This window comes from Microtus ochrogaster, chromosome 2 (assembly GCF_000317375.1).
Source record: "Microtus ochrogaster isolate Prairie Vole_2 chromosome 2, MicOch1.0, whole genome shotgun sequence".
Classification (NCBI taxonomy): Eukaryota; Metazoa; Chordata; class Mammalia; order Rodentia; family Cricetidae; genus Microtus; species Microtus ochrogaster.
This window is the reverse complement of record NC_022010.1, coordinates 65,895,935-65,905,851: the sequence shown is the minus strand read 5'-3', so window position 1 is coordinate 65,905,851 and position 9,917 is coordinate 65,895,935.

Below are 9,917 nucleotides of genomic sequence, written 5' to 3'. Positions count from 1 at the left end.
CAGACCAAACCAAACCAAGCAAAACAGAAATATAGGTGATATTAGCTCATTTTTTTAATAGGAAGAACTCAAATTTGAATTGGACTAAGGTATGTGGAGTCCATGGCCCTGCTTAGCTACAACTTGTTTGACTTCTGTGAAGAGATTTTATGTTAGAGAGCTTTTGAACATTTCCTTAGGGGGGATTTTGGGAGGAAGCCAAAGAATCCCTTTTCCATTGAAGCTTCAAGGACCACCCACCAGTGGTTTAGAGTGATTTCTATGGCTGGTTTGTTGTGACCTTGTTCAGTTTCTGCTTTTCAGTTTGCTGCACGAGGCCGTAGCGGGTTTGATGGCACACTTTCTTGAAGCCCCCTTTAGCGCTTCCGTCCCCTGTTTTTCTTCATCCACTCTGGTGTGGGAATGTTTATCCAAATTAGAATGTCTCTTAGATAGTTCCCAGCACAGTTAGATACAGGCTGAACATTTCTAACCTGAAAATCCGGAACTCTCCAAAATCTAAAGCTTTCTGAATCAATGAGTCACACAATGAGTCAGACAGATGTGGGGCTGGAGACATGGCTCAGATTTTGGAGTATTTGCTGCTCTTCCAGAGGACGGAGCCTGAATCCCAGCACCCATACCAAGTGAATACAAACCACCAGTAACTGACGCTACAGGTGGATCCGATGCCTAGTTTTTGTCTACCTGAATTCGTGTGGCATTCACTCACGCTGACACACACAGAAACAGACAGACCCACATACAGGCATAGACTAATAGACAGACAGACAGATGGACGGATGACCTACCCTCCTCCCACAGGAACACACACATACACAGATAAAATACTAAAAACCAGGCGTAGCATATGCTTTTAATCCCAGTTCTTGGAAGGCAGAAGCAGGCAGATGCCTGTGAATTCAAGGTCAGCCCGGTTTACTAGTGAGTTCCACACTTTAACCAGAGTAACTTGATGAAACATTGTCTCAAAACAAACGCAAACAAACAAACCACCTAAACCAAATGCGTACATACAATAAGAATATAAAAAGTCTTAAAAATAATCTTTAGAAAGCAGACATGCTAAATGTTACATAAAATTTCCCTAAAGATATATATGTAAAGTATGTGTGAGACCTACATTTCCTATTTAGGCTTGTGATACATTAATGAGTTATATACACATATGTGTGTGACTATATACCATATACACACATTTATATTCCCAAATCTAAAATAATTTAAAATCTAACAGTTATGGTCTCAAGGACTTCAGATAAGGGCTTCTTAACCTTATAAACATTTTATAAGTCAGTTAGTCCCACATAGTTGTGAATTTCAGCATGCCAGATGAAAATGTTTAAATACACATTTCTCTTGATAAATACAAATGTGATCATAGTTTTAAAGAACTACAAAATTTTAATTAAGGACCCAATCCATAAATCAGTTCGACATTAGCTAATTCAGTTGAATTCAAATGAACACTAGACATGTTTTTTTTTTTTTTGGTTTTTCGAGACAGGGTTTCTCTGTGGCTTTGGAGCCTGTCCTGGAACTAGCTCTGTAGACCACAGCTACATATCACAGAGATCCGCCTGCCTCCCAAGTGCTGGGATTAAAGGCGTGCGCCACATGCTTTTTTGTTTTTTTTTTTTTAAACCATATACAATTGATCATCTTTATTTCTAGGTTCCATATCACTGGCTTAAGCCAACTTCACATAAAAATATCTGGGAAAATAATGCATCTATACTAAATGTATACACTTTTCCTGTCATTATTATATATAACCAATAAAGTGTAGCATCAATTTATATAACATTTACATTCTATTATGTGTTATAAGTAAATTAGAGATGATTTAAAGTATGAGGGAGGATGTTTGTTAGACACGGATTCTATGCCATTTTCTATAAAGGAGCTGAGCACCCACAGATTTTAGTATAATCAAGCCTGAGTCGAGTATCCTCAGACTATAGTATAATTGATCCTAGCACCCAAATCCTGAGTGATTGCTGGAGTTGGAATCACAGAGTACATGTCATTTGGGCCTTTACAAAATTAACCTATAGTATAAATATTTTTATATGTTGAATAGCCTTAACAATTACAAAAGTCTGCCTAAAATTGTGCTATCCAGTAACAGTTTTATTATGTCAGTTGGTCATTATGGTTGGATGTTTGGGCTTGTAATAAAATACTGAAACTTGTTTATATACAGTTTTGTTGAAATAAAATATGAATTTGTGGGACTGGAAAGATGGGGCAGCAGTTAAGAGCACTTGCTGCGCTCACAGTGGTTTGTGGGTTCGATTCCCAGCATCCACATAGTGGCTCACAACCATCTGTAATTCCAGTTCTGGGGGAGAGGGGTTTCTGCTTAACCCGTCCTTTTAAAATGCGCCTACCTTTAAAATTTTTAAATATTTTTATTAAATGGCATTTTAAATATAGAGTTTAAGCACGAAGACTAAAAGAAAAAGAATCACTCAGAGAGAGAGAGAGAGAGAGAGAGAGAGAGAGAGAGAGAGAGAGAGAGAGCGCGCTTGGTGTGGGCATCTCTGAGACAGAACTGTCAGAAACTCACCTTAGGATATTTATCTCTTTAAAGGATGCTAACCAGGCCAGGTGGTGGTGGCGCATGCCTTTAATCCCAGAACTCGGGAAGCAGAAGCAAGGCCAGCCTGGTCTACAAGAGCTAACTCCAGGACAGGCTCCAAACCTACAGAGAAACCTTGTCTCAAAAAACCAAAAAATTAAAAAAAGAAGAAGAATGCTAACTGGGTAACCGGGACTGGAGAGATGGCTCAGTGGTTAAGAGCACTGGCTGCTCTTTCAGTGGTCCTGAGTTCAATTCCCAGCACCCATGTGGTGGTTCAAAACCATCTACAATCTTCTATGTCTTCTTCTGGCATAAAGGTGTACATGCACTAGAGCACCCATATACATAAAATGAATAAATCTTAAAAAAAATGCTAAGGGGGCTAAAGAGATGGCTTAGCCGTTAGGAGCACTGAGGACCTGGGTGAACCCACACGGCTCACAACTGTCTGTGACTACAATTTCAGAAGAACCGACACCCTTATACAAGCATACACACAGGCAAAAAGCCAATGCACATAGAAACAAATAAATTTTAAAAATGCTAACTGAAATGTATCACATACACACAGAATTTCCTTTTTAATTATTATAATTTTTAAACAAACTAGAGCTGGTCAGGCCTCCTGAACTCTAAGGAGCTGAAGTCATGATGTGGATGAGCATTCTTACAGCCCCTATAGGACCCTGGGTGTTTCCGCTGTAATCACAAAACTAGACTGTAACAAGGATGCCTGGAGATGATGAAAGAGAAGAACAGAACCGAAACCACCACAGTGAGTGTCCCAAAACTGAGCAGTGAAACTGGATGTCGGCAGAAACCCCTTGAGTGTTGTGCAATGACTCGCCCGCAGTTAAGCCCACTTCCCCCATCACCTGTACCAGCATTTTCATCCAGCTAGAGAGCCCTGTTTCATTTGTGTTGCAGATTATGAACACACAGAAGAGATGCCCCTTTCTGAGTGCCACGCTCACAAAGCTGAACTGGGGAAACTAATCCTCCAGACAATTCCATTTCCACGTCTAAGAAGCCACAGTGATGGGGGCTGGAGATATGGCTCAGTGGTTAAGAGCACTGACTGCTCTTCCAGAGGACCTGGGTTCAATTCCCAGCACCCACATGGCAGCTCACAACTGTCTGAAGATCCAGTTCCAGAGGATCTGACACCTTCACACCAATGCACATAAAATAAAGTTAAATAAAGCCTAAAAATGTTTAAAAAAAAAAAAAGAAGCCACAGTGATGAAATGACGTTCGGGTACTCACTTCATATGGAAAAGCAAAAACCCAGGATAGCTAAAACAATCCTGTACAATAAAAAGAACTTCTGAAGGCATCACAATCCCTGACTCCAAACTCTACTACAGAGTTACAGTACTGAAAACAGCATATGGTATTGGCATAAAAAACAGACAGGAGGACCAATGGAACTGAATCAAAGACCCGGATGTTAATCCACACACTTTCAAACACCTGATTTTTGACAAAGAAGCAAAAAAAATATCAAATGGAAAAAAAAGAAAGCATATTTAACAAATGGTGCTGGTATAACTGGACATCAACATGTAGAAGAATGAAAATAGATCCATATCTATCACCATGCACAAAACTCAAGTCCAAATGGATCAAAAACCTCAACATAAAGCCAGCCACACTGAACCTCATAAAGAGAAAGTGGGAAGTACACTTGAACCCATTGGCATATATATATACATATATACATATATATATCTCCAGCAGCACAGACACTGAGAGAAACAATTAATAAATGGGACCTCCTGAAACTGAAAGCTTCTGTAAAGCAAAGGACACAGTTATCAAGACAAAACAACAGCCTACAGGATGGGTCCTGGATGGATGGCTGAAATTTTATCTTACACCCGTAAGAATGGCCAAGATCAAAAACACTGATGACAACTTATTCTGGAGAGGTTGTGGGGTACAGGGAACACTTCTGCATTGCTGGTGGGAATGCAAACTGGTACAGCCCCTTTGGATATCAGTGTGGTGATTTCTCAGAAAATTAGGAAACAACTTTCCTCAAGACCCAGCAATACCACTTTGGGCATATATCCAGAGAATGCTCAACTGTGCCACAAGGACATGTGCTCAACTTTGTTCACGGCAGCTTCGTTTGTCATAGCCAGAACCTGGAAACAACCTAAATGCCCCTGGGCTGAAGAATGGATAAGGAAAATGTGGTACATTTACACAATAGAGTACTACACACAGAAAAAAAATAACGACACCTTGAATTTTGCAGGAAAATGGATGGAACTAGAAAACATCATTTTGAGTGAGGTAACCCAGACCCAGAAAGATAATCATCATATGTACTCATTCATAAGTAGTTTTAAACATAAAGCAAAGAAAACCAGCCTACAAATCACAATCCCAGAGAACCTAGACAACAATGAGGACACCAAGAGAGACTTACATAGATCTAATCTACATGGGAAGTAGAAAGTAGAAAAAGAAAAGATCTGAGTAAATTGGGAGCATGGGGACCATGGGAGCAGGTTGAAGGGGAGGGGAGAGGCAGGGAGGGGAGCAGAGAAAAAGTAGAGCTCAATAAAAATCAATAAAAGCTATATAAAAAGAAAAAGTGACGTTCGGAGAGAGGACTCTAAAGAGGAGCCTTAATCCTCTAGATTCCCCGGACAGGCACCGGGAAAACCGCTAGCGAGGCCACTCGTTCCTCAGCGAGGCTCCAGTCCAGGTCTTGGAGCTGGCCCTCGCAGGGGAATGTCCCGGACTCGGGTCGGTACCTTTTTGGCCTGGGAATTTCCAGCTTGCGGAAAAAAGTCCACAAACTTAGTCCTCGCTGTCCCCTTCGCCTCCTCTGGCCCATCTCGGTGCCCACGCACCCCCGATCGAACCCGAGGATGAGCATAGGGTGTATTTTAGGCGAGCTTGGGCTTCCCCGCCCCCTCTGCCCGCTTAGCTGGCAAGAAGAAAGCCGGCGCTATAAAGGAGGCCGAGGTCTAGGGCTGGCTCCTCCTGCCACGAGGTCAGACGGCGAGCTCTAGAGAAAGGGGCTGCTTAACTGCTCCTTATCATGTAACCTCAAAAGGAAGCCGATCAACCTTCTGATGCTCTCACGTACTGGGGCATTATCGCTGCTTACAGTTGGAAACGGTTGATTTGCTTTTACGTATTTGTGTGACTTGAATCTTCAAACACAAAGGTATACTTTCATTATTTGACATTTAATATGAAAGGGTATTTGTTTTAGGATTTATTTGTCCAATGTTTATGAGTGCTATATCTAAACGTACGTTTTTATAAGCCAGAAGAGGGCATCAGATACTACTATGGATGGTTGTGAGCCACCATATAGTTACTAGGACTTGAACTCAGGACCTCTGGAAGAGCAGGCAGTGTTCTAACAGCTGAACCATCTCTCCAGCCCATGAAAAGGTTTCTTAAGTGATAAACTGCCCTCAACCAGTTCCTTTTCCATATTCTTTCTTTGGGAGCTGTCTGCTGTTTAAATAATAATATTTGTTTTGTGGCAAAATATTTTAGGACAGTTTTTTTTGTTTGTTTTTGGAGGGTGGGATCCAGGATGTTTTCATATTTTGGTAATAGTGTAAATTATGTCTGTTTGCCTTCAAGGCGCACAAAGAACTAAGATGCTGGGGGAGGGAGCATATGATGGGTGATGAAGACCTTGGAACTCTAATGTATGAATTTATCTTTAGCCAGTGATGGAGAATGTTGGTACCCTAGGGTGGAAATTTCCCAGGAAGTTTGATGGGTGGGTTTAAAGGTATATTTTCTTACCAAGGGAAAACATGAAACTGCATCTTTATAAAATAATATATCTGAGTAGATTGAAATATTTTTATAGCATACCCTAGGTAATTCTTACATGACTTTTATATATCTAAATTTTATGAATGAGAGAAACCATTGATTTGATGGTGTGGTGGAACCTGCAGGTTCATAATAATCTATCTGAAGTGTTTAAAAGGTTTCGTTCAAGTGATGGCAAGTTTCTAGATGGAATGGATTAGAGATTCTTACGCGGGCCTTAGTGAACTGGCTATAACAGACAAAGGGGTTGGCTCAAAGAGGATGTGACCTTCATTATGTAAATCTTCTGCACTTGGCAATATATACATTCAACTGGATCTAGTATCTAAAGAAATACAGTGCCTGGGTGGGTGGAATGGTTTCTGCTTCTCTTAGTCCAGGGGTTCTCAAATGTGGGTTGAAACCCCTTTGTGGGAGTTGAATGGCCCTTTCACGGGGGCCACATATTAGATACTCACATATGAAGATGTTTACACTATGATTCATAACAGTAGTAAAACTACAGTTATGAAGTAGCAAAGAAAATAATTTCATGGTTGGAAGTCACCACAACATGAGAACTGTATTAAAGGGCCACAGCATTGGGAAGGTTGGGAAACATTGTTTGGATAACACAATAGAAGCATTTCTAATCCCAGTCACTGCCCTTAGTTATCCCTGATACAGAAAAGCTTAAACCACGTGCCATGAAAACATGTTTTATTTGGCTTGAGAATACCGTATGCCTTCTACTTCCTCCACCATCTCTCTAACATTGCGTGGCTGAGGGACACAGCTGGGCAGGGGACAGGTGACAGGCTCTGAAGGGCCAGAAGTCATTCCAGGATGAGTCAGTGTAGGAGGTCAGTGCACAGCACAGAGTGGTTGTGCACTGGGTGGCATTCTGCCTTGCGTACATGTAGGGCCAGGGTCAGCATAACAATGAGTAAGATGGTTTATAAAGGGAAAGAGGGAAACCTGTTCTTTACTTTGTCCCCAAAACAGATCCTGTTCATAGAACACAGAAACCAGTCTTCCCAAAAGCTGTAGGCTCCCGGGAGCATGGTCTCCAGGAAGGCTTTCTGGTTGTTCAGAGAGCAACCACCAATCACTTCTAAAGACTATTCCTTCTTGGTTAATGATTGACACTCACCTGGTGGCTTCTTGAACTGTCCCCTCAGCTTACTAAGAAGATTCAGAGGTCCATGTTGAACTTCATCTTTCGATCTCCTTGGCCTGATGCTGAACTCCTGAGGGTGAGATGGTGACCAGTTTTCTAAGTGGGATCTACACCTTACTTGAGCCTTTGGATGGTGTTCTCAGAAGGGGAAATGGGGAGTTTTATTCAGAGCTGAGGTTTGTACTGCTCTCAATTTAACCAGTGTTTCAAGTTTACATACACGTAGGTCATTGTGATTTATGAATCAAAAGTTTTTGGTGGTTTGGCATTGCTTTGAAACAACATATTGAATTTCCGTTGCTTTTCATGGAAGGAGGCTATGGGCCCATCTATGAGGGAATACAACCCTCTTCTGATGGACAGCTTCAGGATTATGAAATCTTTCCTGGGCTCAGACAGCATCATGTCTGTTCTGGGTGGGTGAAGAGGCTCATTTGAGCTCATCTGTGGCTTCTGATTAAAGAAAAACACTTCCTGTCCCTTCTGTTGAGGCCCCAAGTATTTGACTGAGAAAATACGTGACTTGAAATTAACATTTATGAACACTTGTTTGAGGAGGTGAACCTGCAAGAGCTCAGATTTTCCTCATATTTGCACTTGAGGTGCCTTGTACTTAGCCATATTTCATAGACTCGAGAGAACTGAGCAGTTGGCTCAGAGTCCCCGAGATAGTACTAAGTGGTAGATTCTAGATTTGCCACCAGACTAGTTATACAAATGTACCAGTAAGAGAGGCCAGCTTCCTCCCAAGGACCCTTCTACATCTTGGGCTGAGTATGGGCTGAGTATGGGCTGCGACTTTCTCCCTGTTCGTACTTAACTGATAGCTTTGCTTGATATCCACCACGATAATGCAGATTTGAAAAAGACCACAGCAAAGTGCTTTGAATTTCAAAGACTGGAGTCACAGGAGTGGCTGGTCTAAGGTTTTGGGAAGAGCTGGCCGTTTACTTTCTATGTCCTTTTCGGAAACAATAGCAGACGCAGGGATGGGTATCCTGTTACCCATTTCCTTTTGCCTACTCAGGACCTTTGTCTCCATGTTGGAAAGATAAACTTTGGGAGAACATTTCCACCCCCCCAAAGGTCCACTGCTGCTGCCCCTGAAGAAGAGAGCCTTGTGGAAGCCCACTGACCATCCCCGATATTTCAGAGTGAGCTAATAAGATAGCCGAAATATCTGCTTTCATAGGTAGCTTCCAGAAAGCTATATAAAAACATTTGCATGTTTTCTCTTCCTGATTATTTTGTAGAATGTCTCACAATCCCTTTCCAGCCTGCATTTCTTACAGGCCCTGTGGTATCCCTAGAGTGGAGGAGTAAAAATGAATCTACTTGGATAGCTAAGGATAAAAATGCATGGTGAAATTCAAGTCCACTCTGAGACCCGCTGCTTACTTTGGTTAAGCTTTGCGTCTTGAATAACAGCACCCAATGGGAAGGGGTTCATGCTATAAGTTGTGCATTCTCAGAGTGGGTAGCATCACCCCAAGAGGGCAAGTATTGGTTCTTGGCGGCGAAAACCTTAAGCTATTACAATGCACACTGATCCGGCTGCCTTGCAAGGGGCCATGGCATGCAGATCAATGCACAGAATGTCTGTAGTACTAAATGCTCCTGAGAGGCTGTTTAGACAAATGTGTGAGAAACTTTCTCCAGGCCACGCAGAGGCGCAGAAACCATTGCAACGCCCTGCTGGAAATGCTCTACGTGTCCTCATTCAAGTGATGTTCACAGCTTTTCTCGGGTTGCTTGTCTCCTTGCGTCTTCTTTTCTGTCTCCGTCATGGCCAAGAATTTTAAAACTGCTGGCTGCCAAAGAAGGGGCTCTTTCCATTTGTCTTCTTTTTTCCCCCCATAGGAAAATTTTTCTTCTGTCTTTAAATATTTCAAAAATATTTTAAAACTATGATAAAATTATATATGACATCCAAGTTATGAGCTTTATGCTATGAGCCTGTGTTTGTGAGACAAGTATGTGTTTAAGTCTTTGCTTTAAGCACTGTTTTGGTTGGCTACCCAGAAGTCAAATTACCAGACCGTATGGTAATTTTGTGTATGACTTTTAAATCTGAACTTGAATTATTATTGTCTGCCTGTGTGCATGTTTAGTTTTTCAAGACAAGGTTTTCTATGACAACCACTGGGACAATGTGCTGGATTTCATATATGGATCCTTTAAAACATTTGGATTACTGGTCATAAAATTTCAAATTCCTAGGAACCCATGGGAGGTTTCCCTGAGATTTAAAAGGGCCAGAGCTACAAGGCAACTCACAGATGGTGGTGACTTGGCCTGTGACTGAAGATGAATGAAGAAGTCCCATCCTAGAGGATGGAAATTGGGTGGCCC